This window comes from Dermacentor andersoni, chromosome 1 (assembly GCF_023375885.2).
Source record: "Dermacentor andersoni chromosome 1, qqDerAnde1_hic_scaffold, whole genome shotgun sequence".
Lineage (NCBI taxonomy): Eukaryota > Metazoa > Arthropoda > Arachnida > Ixodida > Ixodidae > Dermacentor > Dermacentor andersoni.
The window spans coordinates 169,392,484-169,411,034 of NC_092814.1; positions in this window are offsets into that span (position 1 = coordinate 169,392,484).

Here is an 18,551-nt window from a genome sequence, read left to right on the forward strand (position 1 = left end):
ATCTTAGAGCAATAGATCAGCAATCGATTCATGTCTTAAAGGGACCCTGCAACACTTTGTAGCAAATTACAGACATGTATTTGTCATTTCAGACCACTATTTTAGTAATATGTTGTCGCAAAAAGTATTTGAATGGTGTCCCATAGAAGCTAAGTTATCTGCAATCAAAATACAGCCCTTCATCCCCTGCGCGGTCGTTCCGCTCTTTCTTCAATGGTTTGCGCTGCGGAAGCTACGGCAGAGCGGAGCGGCACCCGCAACGCATCTCTCTACCTTTGAGCAGGTGTTTACGAATTCTCATTAGCTAACCTCAGAGGATGTCCCTGTGTCCCTCAATTGCAGTTGAGTTACTATAGGCTTCATATGCTCCCACGTTAAACACTATCGTTCTAGCTATGGCGTTCAACTGTGTTAAATGAAACTGTGCAGGCTGTTCTCTGTGGCCAAATTGCGTTGTGCGCGGCGCCAGTAACCGTGCGCGTTTGGTCAAATTGCTTCTGCGATGATGAACTTCACTTTGCAACGAGGGCTAAAGTGCTTGATGGCTAATAAGGGAATCGGCCCATACGTCGATGCACCGCTGCGCAAACCAACAAGGCGACGCTTCCCAGCCATTCGCTGCTGGGGCGCTTGCAGTCCAATGTACACAAACCAGACTTGGCGAAGCTATGCGTCTTGGGGTAAATTATTCAGTGCATTTGTATTGTTATTATTATGTCTGCTGACACAAACTGTTGATTAGTAACATGTTTATTACTTATGGTTACATGGCCAGTTAACGTGAAGCACGACCGCTCGCGCGCCAAGGAGGAATCACACACAGTGAGCGTGGCAGTCAGGCGTAGCCAGATTCGACACAAAGGCGAGTGGCGCTAGCAGCCGTCCATACAATACGGCTATCACCGGCTCTGCATCCAACAAGTGCTCAGCGGGGTCCCAGTTCTCTGGTCATGTTGAGCAACGCGGTTTGTGAAGCGCGTTGTTATAACAAGAGACTCAATTCCTGGTTTACTCTTCCTCGTCGTCTTCCAGCGAGCGCCGTTATAGCGCCCGAGCCCCAGTGCACGTCTTCGTCGTCGTACCACTCGGCCACGCTGCGACTGGTGCATATATCTAAACGGAAAGTACTGTACATCACTGCGCTTCAGTTTTGCCCACGGATCATTTTCTAACACGGCAAAATTGTTTCTCTTTTGTGTGTGCGCGCTTCAGAAGCCGAGAACGTCGCACTCGGCCAGGCGTTCCGTGATGATAAAGGGTCCCTTATGCTTTGCGCATAGTTACTTTGACGATGACTGTGTACCTCACTGCATCCAGACCTCGTTTCCAATCTGTCGTTGCGGCGCTAAACGGTGGTGGCAGTCGCAGTACCGCTCTTGCGCCTGCTGCGCGTCAGCAGTTCTCTTGGGTGCCTCGGCACGGATGTGGCTGCAGACTGTGGAAGGTCCAACTTAAACAGGAGTGATCAACATGAGTGTGCCGCCCAGTTTGGGCAGTTGGCCCTAGACGATCTCATACGGTGATGTCCCAGTCGAGCTTTGGAATGCCGCCCCAGTCTGCTTCTCCAGGCTTGTTATATTTAAATGCGTAAGCATTTCTCTGCCTATCTAACGAGAAAACCCGTCCGTCCGTATGTGTGTCCGTTCCTCCGTAATCCGTCCGTCTGTCACGTAAGACGAATCGCTATAAACAAACTAATGTTTAAAACAGAATAAATTTGAAAGGAAAATGTTGGCGGTAGACAATGAGCAGTCAAGGAGTTCTTAAGAGGAAGCTTTAGCTCGGGTGCTCCTATCTAAATACATGTAAAAGGAGAATTCGTTTTTCTCGGCAACCACTGCACCAAATTTGAAGGGGTTTCCTGCATTTAAAAGAAAAACTTAAAATCTAGTGACTGTTGGTTTCGAATTTTCGATTTAGGTTGTCAAATTATTATAAAAAATTGGCAAAAATCGCAAATTTTCAGAAAACGAAACTATCAAGTTTACAACTCCGTAACCCAGCTAGAAAAAATGATATCGCAATTCTGTGAATTGTATCTGATAGCACATCTAAAGCGGACAAAATTGATATGTTACACATGAACGTCAATAAATGTGTCGATGTGTTATTACAACTTTTGCAGAACCCTTGTAAATAACGTAACAAATTCACGTAAGATCTAAAATGACTTATCAAATTTGTCCGCTTTGAATGGTCTAATGGATGCCGTTTACAGAATCGCGAAATCTGTTTTTGATGAAGAGCTATTAGTTTGTAAACTTAGTGCTTCTATTTTTTTCAAACTTCTGAATTTTTGAAAATTTTTTTAACAAAATGCAAGCCCTAAATCAAAATTCCGCTTCCAATAGTCACTAGTATTTAACTTTCTCTCTCAAATGAAGCAAATTTCATTAAAATCGGTCCAGGGGTTATCTCACAAAAACGTTTTTGCGTTTTTACATGTATTTGAATTGGCCGCGTCGGAGTTTGGCCCGAGCTAAAGCTTCCTCTTAAGGATGACTAGGAGTTATGAGGGTTTAGATGGGTTTTATGACGGTTGACAATGATTCGACGCGGATGGATAAGGTGCTAAAGAGCGATATGGGCGTATGATGGTCGGAGAAATTCTGATAAGCTCAATACGCACCGATAATGGTTGATAATGGTCGGATGAAGTCCGATAAAGTTGATAAGGACCGATGAGAGTTGATAAGGGTCGGATCATACCAGATAAGATTGATAGGTACAGATAAGGGTTGATAAGAATCGGATCGATTTCGATAAGATGAATACGAACCGATAAGTATTGATAAGGCTTGGATCGAGCGCGATAAGCTTGACAACAACCGTTAAGGGTTTATGAGGGTCGGATCTATTCCGATAAGGTTTACAACGACCGATAAGGGTTGACAAGAATTTATACTGGTCGGATCAAGTTTCATCACATTGATAATGACACCGGCCTGCGTGGAGATGAGCAAGTGGCACAATGCTTACGCATAGACAACTCTCCGAGGGGTTTCTGCATGAATTTTTGCAGTACTGAGTCAATCGAGCTTCCATCAGGTCATTAGCTTACGGGTGGTACATGGACTGGAAGTGTTGTTCAAATGCAGGCTGGCGGCGATAACTGCGGAGCTCGCTGCTGCGACAGCTGGTCAAGCTATCCGGAATTAGCTTTTTCGGGATACCATGCCTCCATTCGAAGCTGTTCTGCAGAAATATTACGACTGATGAAACTATCATGAATGAGCTTCTTCGGGAGACCATGCCTCCATTAGAAGCTGTTCTGCAGAAATGATACGACGCGGCTGGTGTCGACAGAAGGCACAACAGTTACCATTAAGAACTTCGATAAGTAATCAACAGCAATCACGGTGGTGGTGGTAACAACTTTATTGAGATTCTGCTCAGTTATCTGGCAGGCCCGAGTCCTAGCATGGCCCCTCACGAGGAGCGACCCTTTCGGTCCAGGCAACGAGGGCTTTTTGTAGTTTTTCATCCGGCGTTCTGAGCAGCTCCTCCCGGTGTGACGGTTACCAGCTGGCGCATATGGCAAAAACCAGATGAGGACTAATTTCAGAGTATGAAAAGATGTCGCAGGAGGTGAAATAATTGTAACGAACCCAGATGTTCCCACTTGCGACGTACGAGCGATGTACCTGTCCATACACTGCCACCTAAATCGCTCTTGAACCTTGCGTAGCGTGGATAGTTGTCCGATGTGTCCTCATTTGGGTATGTCGTGCATGGCACGTAGAATGTCGGAATCCAGAAGGTGGTGTTCGCGTTTCTTATCTCTCCCATTACGACGATGCAACGTCCTATAGCGTCAGACAAATTTGGAATTGCTCCCCGTACTCTTCAGCGAACGTATTATTGGCGTCAAATTTTCGTCGACACACTGGGCAATCAAAACTTCTTGCGGCGCAAACCATATCCAGCCTTCTTGGTTCTGCGGCGAGCCTTCATCACTTAGGCTTCGCGACAGAGCATCAATAACCTGGTTTATCGCACCTGTTTGATGCCGAACATCATAAGAGCAATCTTGCAGACGAATTATCCAGCAAGCAAGCTTATGTTTTAAGTATTGTGTTGTGAATGATCCATTTTATAGCGGCATTATTATTCATCACCGTGAACTTGCAGCCAATTAGTTAGTGCCGGAGCTTGTCGTCTGCACTGCAGACTAAGGCCAGACACTCCAGCTCAGTAGAATGACATTGCCGCTCCGCAGCCGAAAGTTTGCGGCTGGTGTAGGCGACTATGTGCTCTCCACCTGTCTGGGTCGCGCTGTATTAAAACTGCCTTAAGACCAATCTGGCTTGCGTCTTTGTGAACCTCCGTCGCCCACTCTTCATTAAAGTGGCTCAGCAGAAGGCTGTTCGTCAGTTGATGCTTGAAGGCCTCGAAAGTTCTGTCCTACGATGCTACATTCGAAACCTCGTCCTTTCTTAAGGACTGCGAAAGGAGTCGCCGTTGATGCGAAGTTCGGGAGAACCTTGAGCAAGTACAATGCGATTTTCATAAATTGCTGTAGCTGCATAACAGAGGTTGGAGTGGTATGGTTGGCTATAGTTGTTATTCTTTCTGGAAGGGGCTACACACTGCCCTGGTACATGGTATAACCCAAATGCGAGATAGTGGTCTGATCAAACTGGCATTCTTCGCGATTCAGTCGAAATCCGGCATCGTATAGCTTCTCTAGCAATGTGTCTAGATTTCTCAGATGTTGTTCTTCTGTTGCCGAGAACTAGTATGTCGTCGAAGCATACAACACAGATGTAGTCTTTCAGCAGTCCCAGTGCCGTGTTCATGGCACGTTGAAACATACTCAGAGGGGTTCTCAAACCGGAAGGGATATGGTTGAACTCGTACAAACCGGAAGGTATAATAAAGGTTGTCTTGTGTCTGTCTTGTTCAACAACGCGGATTTGCCAATAATTTGGTCGCAAATCTAGACATGAGAAGAATCTTAAATTCCGCGCTGTATCTATGGCTTCATTAATTCGTGGCAATGGGTATTAGTCCGGTAGAGCGTGCTTGTTCAATTATCGGTAGTCTACACAAAACCGCAGCCTTCTTTTTCTTTGTTGTTGTTGTTGTTTTTACAGGACAAGGGTGACAAGTGCGGCTACCATAAACGGATGCATGGTCTGATAACATTAGCGGCCAACATTACCCGTATTTGTTCTGGAATAACAGTACGCTCTCGTTGAGCTATCGTCGCAATGGTACGGTCACTGGCGGGTGGTTGTCGATAGGTATGTGATGTTCTACTAAATTAGTTCCTTGAAGATGGGTAGTGCTGTCAGCAACAAGTTAACTGTGTATTTCTATAGAACGGCTGAGAATGTCCTCGACTTTGCTTGCTCACCTTGAGAAGCCTGAGTAGATGGAGGACTCGAGATCAAAGGGCGAAAGTTGAATGCACCGCCCTCGATGTTGAGCTGAACTTTGCGTAGAAGTTCCGTGATGGTGAGCTGTACTTTTGTGTAGACTACCGATAGCTAAACAGGCACACTATACCTGCCATATCCACTCCCATGAATTGATGCCAAAGACACCATGAGGAATTCAAGATTCAAGAGGAGGTAGTAAGCTCACAGAATCACATTAGCGGGTAGGTCCTCGAAGACGGAAACCGCGGCCAGGAACTTGCTTCCGGCTTCAGTGTGGAGCTGAATGTTAACAGCACCGCCAGAAATTACGCTGCCGCCGAGGCCTCGAAGAGTGGCTTGAGTCCAGGGCTGAACTAAAACTGGGGCATGGCATCGAAGCAGCGTTTTACACTCGGCTCCAGTGTCCACGAGAGCAGTGAGCTCCCGTATGTCATCGACGTGGACCAGCAGTGTGGGAAGCGGACGGGTTTGCTACTGAATGGCCTAACGTCGAGCTTGCGGGCTGTTCTTGTAGGCATGTCCGAGGCGCCCGCACGAAGAACATCCGCGTCACGACGTAGCAGGTTCCTGTGCAGTAACTACCACAGGGCGACTTGCGGTGTCCCGCAACTCCGCCGCCCGCCATGTTCCATGTTCAAGTATGGCCTTGTGCATCGAGTCATGTATTCTGTGGATGACATGCTGTATGGCTGCCGGCGGGGTCCAGGCCAGGCCACAAGTTGCCAGAAGTTGTACTTTCACGTAGATGTAGATTACGATGTACTGGCTCTCGGTCTGCTGGCGCAGCCGCATTTTCGTGAACGAAGCGTCATATAGGCGCTTGGAAGCATCGCAACGGCAGATGTCAGCACCGCGGTCTAGGCTGGCCATTATAGGAGCCGGGATTCGTGGCCTCGGAGTCTGTGTCACACAGAGGATCGTTCTCTAGGCTACGCCGCCGGTGTGTCTCATGACGGGTAGCTGGCCTACGCTACCGGGGAGTCACACGGAGTCTGAGCGGGCCCACACCGTCGTCCGAATTTTGACGAGGGTTACTTCTTTCGCGAAGAGTACGAGGTCGAGAAGATGAGGAACGGAACAGGGGTTTATTTACGTTGGAATTGCAAAATTATTTACATGGAATAAGGGGTACTCTAACCGACCGGAGCACGGAGCGCAATACATCGTTCTCGTAGCATGAGCTACAGTTCAGAAGACTACGTCTTTCTGGCGAGCACACGTCAGAGCACGCTAGCACACATTTCAGCGGTACGTTTGAACCTCCCTAGATCTCTAGGCCAGGGAAATCTGCGGTCACACCTTCCTACAACCGGGGCGCCCAAAGTCGTCGAAGGCTCCGACTTGACGGTGAAGGTGTGCATAAGCACTCCGGCACCTTTGTTCCCTAAACACCATCGTAGAAGTACCCTCGGACGCACACCGCTCACTGTCCCAGCGAAAGGAGGGTAGACACGTCAATAGGAGGGTTTACGCTTGTCTCAATTGACGCGTCTTGGCTCATGGAATGGCCAAGAAATTAGCTGTTTCTTAAGCCGATTGGTTTGGACGGCTAGCAGCGGCCGTAACCAAACGGCGTAGAACGCACTTTCCAGGGAGTTTCTTTGTGCTATCGTTGTGGTCGGCGGCCCGGTGTCAACCATCAACCACGCTGTCTTCCGTCAAACGTGTCACCCCATGGGGTCGCCACTACTCTGACTGATGGAATCTATGCTTAACTTCGCCAAGCTTAAGCGATTCGTCTTAGGAAATCAAAGAGAGGTTCCAAGGTCCTTGCCCCGCTGGCCGATCGTAACAGCTTCTCAACGGCCCGGAAAATCTCGACTGGCCAGTGTTGACAACCGCTGGTCAGGATAAGAATGGCTGAGGACCAAGAAGATGGCTTGGCTGTCTGCAACAACTGCAAACTAGGAAGGTCTCCAACCATCTCACAACAACCGGCCCGGAAGAGTCGATCCCGGTAACACAGCACCACACCGCGTGCAGATAGATGCCCGGAATCAGCTGTTAACCTACCAGGCTTCCTGCCAAAATTTCAATATAAGCCGCTCAAGTGGGGACCGCAAATTTCGACTCCAAATTTGTGCCGTCAAACCGAGCGCTCGCATTCCTTTTGAGTTCATTCAAACCCAAATGACGCGCTGCACGAGAGCAAATGTATAGGTATAACTAAATCGAAGGCTCTAAATAACCAATCCTTCAAAACACCTTATGCAGCCTAATTTCACGAAGAGCCTGTTCATACCCTATCGCAGTGACGTACTTATCGCATGTGCTGATGCCACTGAACAGCCTCGTCAACTGTACCGATACGTAACTAAAATCGCGCTAGCTTTGTGGTCACAACTCAACGCATGCTTGCGTCGCACGCGGACATTTCATCATGCATACACATGTTTCTTTCCTTTTTGACTATACAAGACACACCTTAAAAGAACGACAAAAGTAAACTTGCGTAACTTAAGCAATCACAAGAACTTCAAAAAATAAACGCGTTTTCCTTTAAGTGGTTCCACGCAGGCTTACTAGAAAAGTGAGAACGCTGCCGCCCTCAACACATTTGAGCGACCCAGTCACAAACAATCTATTTCCTTCAGTCCGCACAGGACACATGCTAATGGAACTAACAACGCTTCTGAGTGCAAATTATGCTCTTACTGAAAACCCAACACGTTTAACCTTAAAAGAAGAACTTACACTTTTGGCAAAGGTCAGGTGATACACACGCGCGTTACCAAAGGCGTCTAACGAATAAGCTTGACGCTGCTGGTCCCTTAAGAAAAGAAAGCCTAACTACTCATTAATTAACACTTCACGAAACTTTACATAAAACACATTTTTCAAAAGCGTACGAGCTTCGCAAACTAAACTAAAGAAACTCTAGTCTCGAATCGCGAAAATTCTCATATGCTCAAAAATAAACGTACAAAACAAAACGTTTGAATTTTTTTTTTCTACGGAACCTGTTTTGGTCTTTTGTTCCAATTGTTTACGACGATCTCATACCTTTGAGCCACACTCGAGGTGGTCACGGTTCAAAAGCTATTCTGGCTATCCAGGAACAACAAAAGGCCTGACATTTTATAAGCTATTTCAAGACGTTGCAGTCTCTTGCCAATTTGCGACCTAGCGACAGGCTTTCCTCATGACCTCGTCTGACCGCGTCACGCCTCTCTACCACCTCGTCTCGTCCTGCCACCTTGCGCTCTTTCGCGCTGCACGCTGCACCACACACACACACACAAAAAAAAAAGAAACGGAATGACGAGGAACCTAATTGTCTCGTGTCCTTTTTCTGCGTTCGCGCAGAACATGCTTCTCGGTCTCTTTTTGACCGGTGGTTCCAATGCGCTTGACACGCAAACGTCGTCAACAACGACCACATCTTTCCTTTCTTCGCGGCCTGCCTTTTTGCGTCTTTCACCGTCTCTGACTGCGCTACATTATCCACCGCACGCCGACCTTTGCGACACTTCTTTCTCAGACGCTCCTTCCGAGTGTTCACTTTTGAACCATCTGCTCGCGCCTCGTGCTGACCATTACACATCTCCTCGATCCGGATCACTGTCTTAACCGCGCAGTAAGAGTAATTTTAATTTAAATCATCTCCTTCTTTGCCTCGACTGGCGGACACCTTAACTCATCCCTGAACAATGCAGTTGTCTTCCTTCGAGCCACGCAGCTCGCAATGCAGCGAATTGCCCTTAACTTCATAGTCCGGCTGGCACTGCGCTTCGGCACGCAGGTCTGACTCGGCCGTTATCTTGACACGGTTATCATGTCTGCCGGGTCAGCAATACTCTGTAACTCGTTAACGACTTCGTTAACAATATCTTCGACGCACACGAACGGTGTCTGTGCCAACTCATTCACAGCTCGCCTAGCCGTCTCTACAGTGTTTTTTGGCACAGCACTTCGCCGCTCTCACTGCGGTCTTCAGCGGCCTCTGTTGCCCACTAATGCAGCTAGCAACTAGCACTTTCAGTTCACCCATGAACGTGCTGCTAACTTCGCAGGTACTACTCTCTTAAGCTTTCGAATAAAACCTGCCAGCGACTTCCTCCTTCTTTCGCTGCATTCTAAACACAGATTTCTCAAATTGCTGTTGTTTTTGTTCGACTGCCTAATCCAACAATTCAATCTCGTTGTCCAATGTTGCAATTAGCTGTCTGGTTACTTCTCTTTCTTCGGGCCTATCACTTTCCTGCGAAATTCTTTTCCGCCACTTTTCGGATGCGCCTTTCCGCGAGGCCTTTCATGAGGGTCTCTGGTCAAGATTGTTGGACGGCAACAAAGTCTACAGTACGGAGGCAGCTGATAGGGTCTTCCTGAAAGCCATAGAATTCGGGAGAAAGAGAGAGAGAGGAAGCAAGGAAAATATAAAGGCAAGGAAGTGCTGTCGCGACGTGCGGTGCAAGTGCGGCGCACCCCACGCCGGAAGTGAAGGTGCTTGCCATATTATAGAGCTGTTATGAGAGCGTGGAAACTGCCCGAGCAGTATCGTCGGTGTTACTCTGCCCTCGAACCGCTGTAGAGGCCTCGTGCGACGGGTACTTGCGGTAGTGGTGGCTGCGAGTCAGAAAGCACTCGCTCGCTTTAGAGGTTCACGGCCGAACGCGGATCGAGGTCATTGGGAGGTTCTCTGGTAGACCACTGCGTAATTTTAAGAGACCTAAGCAGACAAGATTTTGTTTCTTTTGTACGGCTGCGGGAAGGGGGAAAGCCGGTCACCCTATAGTAGAGCATCGCTACTGTCAGCAGCGCCACCGAACACTGCCTATTTCATAAACTGCAGACGCTCTATACGAGCCATTTAATACGCCTGGCTCTGTCATATTTATGAGCTGGACTTGTTTTCTAGCTGCACTCCCCGGCAGGCGCTTGGAATTCCATCTTGAAAGCAAGATTCACTCCTCGTGTGTATACGGTACACAGCGCCCAGGAAGCCCTCCTCTAGACCGTTAAAACTGTAGCGTCTTTAACACGTTATGAAAGTTCTGTCCCTGCGTTGTCAAGACGTGCTCACTAACGAGATGCTCGTTCGCAGTTAGCCTTCGAGCCGTCGTGAACTGTTGCGTGAGCTAAGAGTAATTGTGCCGAGCAAATTACGCGCTAAGTGGACTGTATACGCGCGCGACACAATCTCTTCCCAAAAGTGCGGCGTCTGCTACGCCGTGTGTGCAACGTACGGGCGACACATGCGCGTTCGGAAATGAATGGCCCTTCTGAGCTCCCGACGTAACGCGGAAAATGGCCCGTCGTTCAAACGTGCGTAAAATTTTAAATTTCGCCTTCTTCTATTTCAGCTTAGCTATTCGTCAAGGGGAAAAACTTGTCGCCAAAAAATTTAGAATGTCGTCCCTCTTCCATGCTGCGACTTTCCCGGCCCTTTATGTTTGCTTCTAAGTTATTTCTTCTACTTGCTTTACAAACTGTAAGGAAACGTAATTTCTATCATCGCACACCACGCCAACCGAGCGTCGTAAGCTGTCGCCATGGGTAGCTTTGTCGAGGGTAGCGAATCACTCACCGCGGTGTGTCATATCCTATAGCGTTCGGCTGATAAGCACGAGATCACTGATCCGACGAGACCTGCAGTCGCACCTCCAGAACTCGACCGGAGAGAAGCGCAAAAGCGCATATCTGCTGAAATTTAGGAGCACGTTGCAGGAACCCAGGTAGCCGAAATTAATCCGGGCCCTCCAGTATGTGCAGTGCGTTCCGTCGTAACCTTTCTAGTAGTTTTGCAATGTAAATGCGTTAATAAGGACGGCACCGAAGCCTACTTAATATGCGCTATTAATTCTGGTGCTATTCTCCGCTTCCTCGTTCTTTGTGTAACTTAGATGCAAGACAAGGGAAAGCACCTTCATACCTCTGCTGAGTGCTAGATAACCACCGTTAAGCGAAATAGGAGCGCTCACCCTAGGAGGAGTAAAGGGGGGATGGTGCGCAGCGCTTCACGATAGCTGAATCTTCAGTGCGCAGCACGGACCGCTGAAGCAGAAAGTTTGCGATTCATCCCCCAAGAACATCCCTCACACCGCAGCTAACAAAATATCCTTGACAAGTATTCCCCTCGCCTCAGGGCCAACACCACGGTCCCAGTCACGCCTCGAGTCTCGAAAGCCTGACACGCCGCTCGGTCGGCTTAGATATAATGGGCCGCGTGCGGCGTCCTTAAAGGCGAGTCAACGTTGCGTGCTCGGGTTCCCCAATCGATGGCGGGGCCTGTTCGGTGCGCCAAGCGTGCCTCCGATGTGGTCACGTACGGGCATTAGCAGTGATTAAGCGATTACGCCACTATTCACGCCAGGGCGGTGCGAGAACTCCAGTTCCGTGCCATCCCACCCAGAGGGGGGTATAGGAAAAAGTGCCGACTCATCTCGGAGGTGCCTGAGGCTGCGCCGTTTAATCCGCCGCTTACTTACGCGGCCGCTGCTTGCGTACACCCCACGCACAGGATGCGGTCACGTCCGCCGAGCAAAAACTGGGCCATTCTTGTTTCCGCCATCGCGATGGGGAAATGAGCTGTGCAGGGCTCAGGAACTATGAACAGCAACGATCCTTTTTTTTTTTTTCACAGTAGGTTTTTCCCATGTCTCAACGCGCAATTTGCTACTACAATCCGCAACACAAAGTCACATCGTGCGCATGCGTCTGGTCAGCTGCACGTTAGCAGATAGAAACACCAGCATGGGCCGGCGTGAAGCATCTTAGTTTTGGTATCTGTGTACTGCTTTCTTCCATCTGAAGCCACCAGACTGCCTACTAGAGTTGCGTTATTCACCGTTCTGCACGGCACAGCATGGAAAGGAGCGTTTCACAAGTGTTAAAAGCAAGACACTCACACGTTGGTTACAATGTCGTATGAAACACATTTTCCATATGAAACATCAGGACAGCGTTTCCTTTTTGTTTTTTGTTTTTTGGATGGCGGACGCAAGTCGCGACGTTGCCGATCTGTACTGATTGCTTCAACCGCAGGCGTTGGATTGCAAGTCAGTCACTTCGTTTACTGCAGCTAGCGGAGAAAATCTACCACTTCAGCCCAATCAATACCCAGGGGCAGGCCGCGGACGTCGCGCGCAACTTCACCCAGGTTCAGAGGCGTTATAAATTTTACAGGCCGTAGCCTGGCATGCGCTACTTGCGATGCGCTTCAAAAGCTGTCCCTGCGTGCCTGTGCGAGTGTATGTCTCGTTAAATACGTCAATTCCTCAAGCCAGTTATCCCATAATTAGAGGTAATTTGATTGATTGATTGATTGATTGATTGATTGATTGATTGATTGATTGATTGATTGATTGATTGATTGATTGATACGAGCGTAAATGCGGAAGCGCAGGTTTAATCCACAGACCTCCCAATAAGAGAACAGGCAAAACACGTCAGGGATCTCAGACCTGATCTTAATCTACCGAACGCTCGCCGGTGCGTGCGCGCCTGATGATGCGAGGGCACCTACTAATTTATTCCTGCGACGCCAATGCTGCTGCCGCTACTGATTGGTTGATTAGTTTTAACGCCCTACAGCACCGCAGGCACTACGAGAGGCACAGTGATTGAGGGCTCCAGATTAAGGTTGATCACCAGGAGTGCTTTACGCAGTCCCCAAAGCACACCACAACAGTGCAGTTGCATCCCGCCCCCTTCTATATCTGCGCTGCAACCGACACTGGAACCGGCCACTTCATGCTCGGCCGCAGAATTCTATAGGCAGTGAGTTCTCGTCGATAAGAGGGCTGCTCCGATGGTTGCGTTCGAAGCGATAATTAATATAAAATTTAGAGCGATATTCGTTTTTGGAAGCTACCGAATATGCCGGGAATAGTAACAAATTCATTCAAAGAAGTGCGCGCCAACCAATCATTTTATGCCTCATTGAAGCACATACATTTCACAAAAACTCAAGAGAGGAATAAGACCTTCAAGTAATCTTCGTAAGTAGTCTTCGTTTTGAGCACATATTTACAATGTTAACACCGAATAGTATGTTTGCAGTCACGTATAAAATGAAACGTCTGGCGATGAATGAATAGTTAGTTAATTATTTTGAGCTAGGCATCCTTGAAACAATTTAACGTTTGGAATCAGCAAACGATGTTTTTTTTTTTTTGTTAAATAAAGAGCCAGAATGAACTGCCTCTACTTAGTAAATTATATTCTTTGACGAGTTGCTACGTGTTTGGTAACTCATAACGAGCACAAATGAACGGGGATGAGAGAAGACGCGGGATAGGTGCTCTACTTGCAAACGATCTTCGTTGAAAAACATTTGTCAATATACATAACGAATTACCCAGCTAACTTAGCAAAGCTTTTGCACTATAGCAGGACACAGTTAAAAGCCTGTCGTTTCACCCTCTGTGGAACAAATGAGAGTATTTCTTATATATTAGGTACATTATCAGTCAAGCATGATGAACCAACTTGGAGAGTATATAGGGCAATGAGTTCGATTAGCATATTGTACAACGCGATCTGGGAAGCCTGACTCAGCACTTGACTTCCTAACGCGTGTTACGAAGTAATGTTTTACCATGCACTAAAGAAAGCCCGCAAGACATGAAAAAATAGGTGCTCACCCTCGTACTATGTCGCGCATGACCCAACACTGCTTCTAACCTGATGAAGTGCCGTGCGTGTTTGTGTGCTTACGAACTCAACAAGATATATAGCGGTGATTCGGACACCTTTCTTGTGTCGTTTTTAGTCCCGGCCACGGCGGCCGCATTTCGATGGGGGCCAATTGCGAAAGCATCCGTGCCCCGTGCATTGTGGGCACTGTAAAAACTAATCTGGAGTCCACCACTACGGCGTGCTTCATAATCAAATCGTGGTTTTCGCATGTCGAACCCCAGAATTCATTCATTCATGTTTTTTGTACTCTCCTATAAATTAAATTTATTTTCAAGTTCTAAATTGCCAATGTAGTAATCTTTTTCAACAATATCGATCTTGAGACACCCAAGTCGTAAGCTTTCATGATTCACATTATGTCTGAAGCCAAACTGCAGTTCAGGTGTGACAGCCGGCAAGTGCTGGCCACCGTGGAAAATTTGAGGTACACCAGATGGTCGACAACCTTTTGCTCGATCCAAGAAATCGTTCAATCAGCCTGATTGGAACTGCGTGAACATTACACGCGTCCCGCCATCACTCTGTTGTCACTCATTGGCCGCTGCTCGGTGACAAATTAAGTTGATGTGTCAGACATATATGATTGGCACGCGGTCGCCTTAATTTTTTTTTAATACTTAGGTAATTACGTCTTCTTTATTTTACGCCCTGCAAATATTATTGCCAATTTGATTATATGGCGTTGATACAATTTTGTTTGATGTCGGCATATGTAAACCAATCAAGTACTACAACCCACAGCCAACCTAACATTTTCATCCAGAAAACAATCGAAGCCCGCCATCATAGCGCATTTTATTGGGTATCTAGAGTACTGTTAGGGAAGTGTAAAGGAACAGGAAAGAAGGAACGCTGATCTTTAATTGATTTTACTTGGAAAGAGAGAGAGAGGGATATGAATGGGAAAGGCAGGGAGGTTAACCAGATATCAGTCTCTTGTTTGCTACCCTACACTGGGGCTGGGAGATAAGAGTTAGAAAGAGGACAGATATGAAAGGGTTAAAAAATGCACACACAGAGAGACAAACAACGAAGGCATTCCAGTTAGAGACGTTCACAAAGACTGGTAGATCGCAAGAAGCGTAGTAGCGCTTGCACGGCTTTCTTCTGTAACGTTAGGTTCTGTCGATAGTGTAGAAGTCCTTCTTCCGATAGTGGTGGGTCGTCCAGCTGGTTGAATTCGCGGCAAAGGGATTCCCTCTGTCGACTGTACTGCGGGCAGTCGCACAAAATATCGCCAATCGATTCTTCATGGCTGCAGTGGTCACAGGTTACGGTGTCGGCCATCGCTATGCGGAACGCATAGGCTTTGGTAAAAGCTAAGCCCAACCACAGTCGATACAAATGCGGGGCGTCTCCATGGAGAAGCTTTGATGGGTCTCGAAGGCTTAACGTGGGATCAAGGGAGTATAGTCGGGAATTCCTGAAATGGGGCTCATTCCATTGCGACGTAGTGCACTGGCAAGCAAGCAGGCGGAGCTTCCGTGCTGCGTCAATTCCAGAAAGTGGTATTGGTACGTCATGGTCCTCAGTGTGGGCTGAACGGGCAGCTGGATCGGCCCGTTCATTGCCGATAATCCCGCAGTAACTTCGAAGCTATTGGAAAGTTATTTCATGGCCTGCATCACCTGATATGGTGCATCGTTTCTGTAATCTGAAATACTAGCTGTTCGTGCGGTCCGCTTCGTAAAGATGACAGTAGAGACTGCAGTGCCGCCTTTGAATCGCAGAAGATCGTCCTCTTGTGTGGCGATTCATCACCGATGTAATGAAGGGCGGTAAGGAGCGCTGCGAGCTCTGCTGCCACGAATGTTGTCGCCTGAGTCGTCTTAAATTTGATGGTTGTAACTTTGGCTGGTATCATGATTGCCGCAGCGGAGCTGTTTGGCAGGACAGATCCATCAGTGTAGATAGGCGTAGAGTCCGGTAGTTCTCGTACAAAAGTAGTAGCGTGAGCTGTTTAAGGGCTGGTGATGATAGATCAGCTTTTTTTCGTAATGTCACGTATTCTCAGGTTAATTTTTGGCTGAGCGAGGCATCATGGAAGAATCGAAAGTCCCGCAGCAGGAGTGAAACGAGCTGGCAATGATTCCACATGTGCGGTTATCGTTTGGCTGAAAGAGGTGTGTGGTCTGTCCGCTGGTAGAGAGGCTATAGGTGGTGGCGAGGAATTCTGGCAAGATGCCTTATATGGGTCCTCAGTGCTTCAATTTCAATGTGGGTCTTGACAAGGTAGTCTCTAGCGATTCCTATAGTCGCCACTGTTGATGCACTCTGAGGCAGGCCTAGACAGATCCGGAGCGCTTGAGCCTGAACACTTTGTATTGTACGTAGATTCGTTTTGCCTGTGCTGGTTATGGCTGGCAAGCTGTACAGCAGAAAGCGAAGAAAAAAACACCCTGTATAGTTGTAGCATATCACTTGTCGACATTCCCCAAGTCTTCCTAGTGAAAAACTTGAACAGCTGGCAGATGCCTGTCAACCGTTTTTTCGCGTATGATTCGTGAGGGCTCCATGACAAGTCCCTGTCGATTATGACCCCTAGAAAGTTGTAAGATCGAACATATGGTATTCTTTGGCCATTTATCATTACGCTGTAGTTCGTCAAGTGTTTGTACGTAAATAGCACTAGTGCGCATTTCTCGGAAGAAATTTCCAGGCCTTTATTACGGAGGTAGAAAGCATTTTGGGTGGCAGCTCTCTGAATTCTCGCTCGAAACTGTGGGCGTGTTGCTACAGACGTCCATATGCAGATGTCATCCGCGTACATTGATAGCCTGACTGTGCTTGGCATGTGCTTAAGGAGAGCAATTAGGGTTAGGTTAAATAACACAGGGCTAAGTATACTGCCCTGGGGGACGCCGCGGTAGCTATAATGTAGAGAAGTATGGCCTTCCTCGGTGCTTACAAAAGAGGATCGTATGGAGAGAGCTGCGTATCCACTAAAACATCCGACCACCCGCTCCTACTTCTTCAAGAGCAGGGAGGATGGCTTCATGCGTGACCTAAATTGGAAAAGTTAGACTATGTAACTGTCATAGCGCCGACAGGCGTCGTTCTGTATAAGTTATCAAAAGCGGATAAGCAACCGCCAGCGCTATAAGGACGCGCTGTTCCGAATAAAGCATTCCCTGCTACTGGGCTCACTGGTCTACTTGCTCGTCATGCTGCGCGCACCTTCACGCGTCGCCCTCTGCACTGCACTCAACAGTAACAACAGGTAAGAGTAGCACCAAAACAAATGCTAGCGGCTAGGCATCACGTATGTGTAGCACTTGTCTTTTGGCACGGGCAGTCGAAATCTCCCCGTTACAGTGCGAGATACGTATGCATCACGCACATACGGTGTACGCAGTATGTACGCTGTTCACGCTGTATGACGCAGTTACTAGCTTACTTCTTAATGCAATATACCTGGTGTAACAGTCTACATTAAATATCACACTGGGTTTCCTTAGATTTTTTCTTTCTTCCTTTTGAAAGTGCGGCCTAATAGAAGTAGTATGCGCACTTTCCACAGTCAAATTGACCATATTAACCAAAGCGACGCAAAGACGACAGTTTCTGCTTCGTGCATGCCGCTACGCGAGATTGAAAACGCCACATCAGGATAGATTATGCATTCGAGCAAACGGCCAGCGATCTGTATCACACCTGCCCGATTCCCTTTTTTCACGAGCATGCAAAATATTGCCCCGCCCGTGTTCGTGCGCATTGCATGCTGGATGGCGAATGCGAAGCAGCATTGTCATGTTATTTTTAGGATGCTTTCATTGACTAGTCCAACAAGATCCTACGACATACAGCAGCGACTAAAACCCTTCCAATCGGTGTGCCTGCTGCAAGCGCAAAAACGACATGCATTCTTGCACTGCTGAGTCCGTACACATGTGATCACAGGGGACAAGAAGCGGATTTTGCCGGGGCTTTTTTTTCATTTAATTTTTTTTCTTTGGACCCCGGCATGAAACTTTATGTCCCAGTCCGGTGCGGACGCAGGCGCAATATAACCATGTAATAGTTTTTTGTCGAATAAATTTTATTTCACACGACACTTTTCCATGACATTTTTACGAATGGGTACTTTCGCGGGCAGCTCTTCTCGAATGCACACAAAACAAATTATTCACCCTGTGTCAGCCTGTGCGCAGCAAAGCGTAAAATAATAAAGTGGGTGACGTGGGCGTGTGTCTCGGAGAGAGAGACAGCGGCGATATGAAGAATAGAAAACAGATGAGAGCACTTGTGTGGCTAAACTCCAAATGGCGTGTACTGTAGAATCTGTTCAGACGGTGCTTACTAAGGCGAAATCGGCTGAAGAAGAAGGGGGGTGGAATCTTCAGTGTGCGGAGAGCGTAAGAGGAGGATGGGCAAACGCAGCTCGATCGCGCCGTCCTTGACTAGCTCTTTTTGCGCAGCCGAAAAAGGAGAAGAGGAATTCAAACGGCAGCAGACGGTGGTGGAAAGCACAGCTATGGGAGCCTCTGTGTACGGTTGGAGCTGAAAAACGAATTGCGCGAGCCGGCT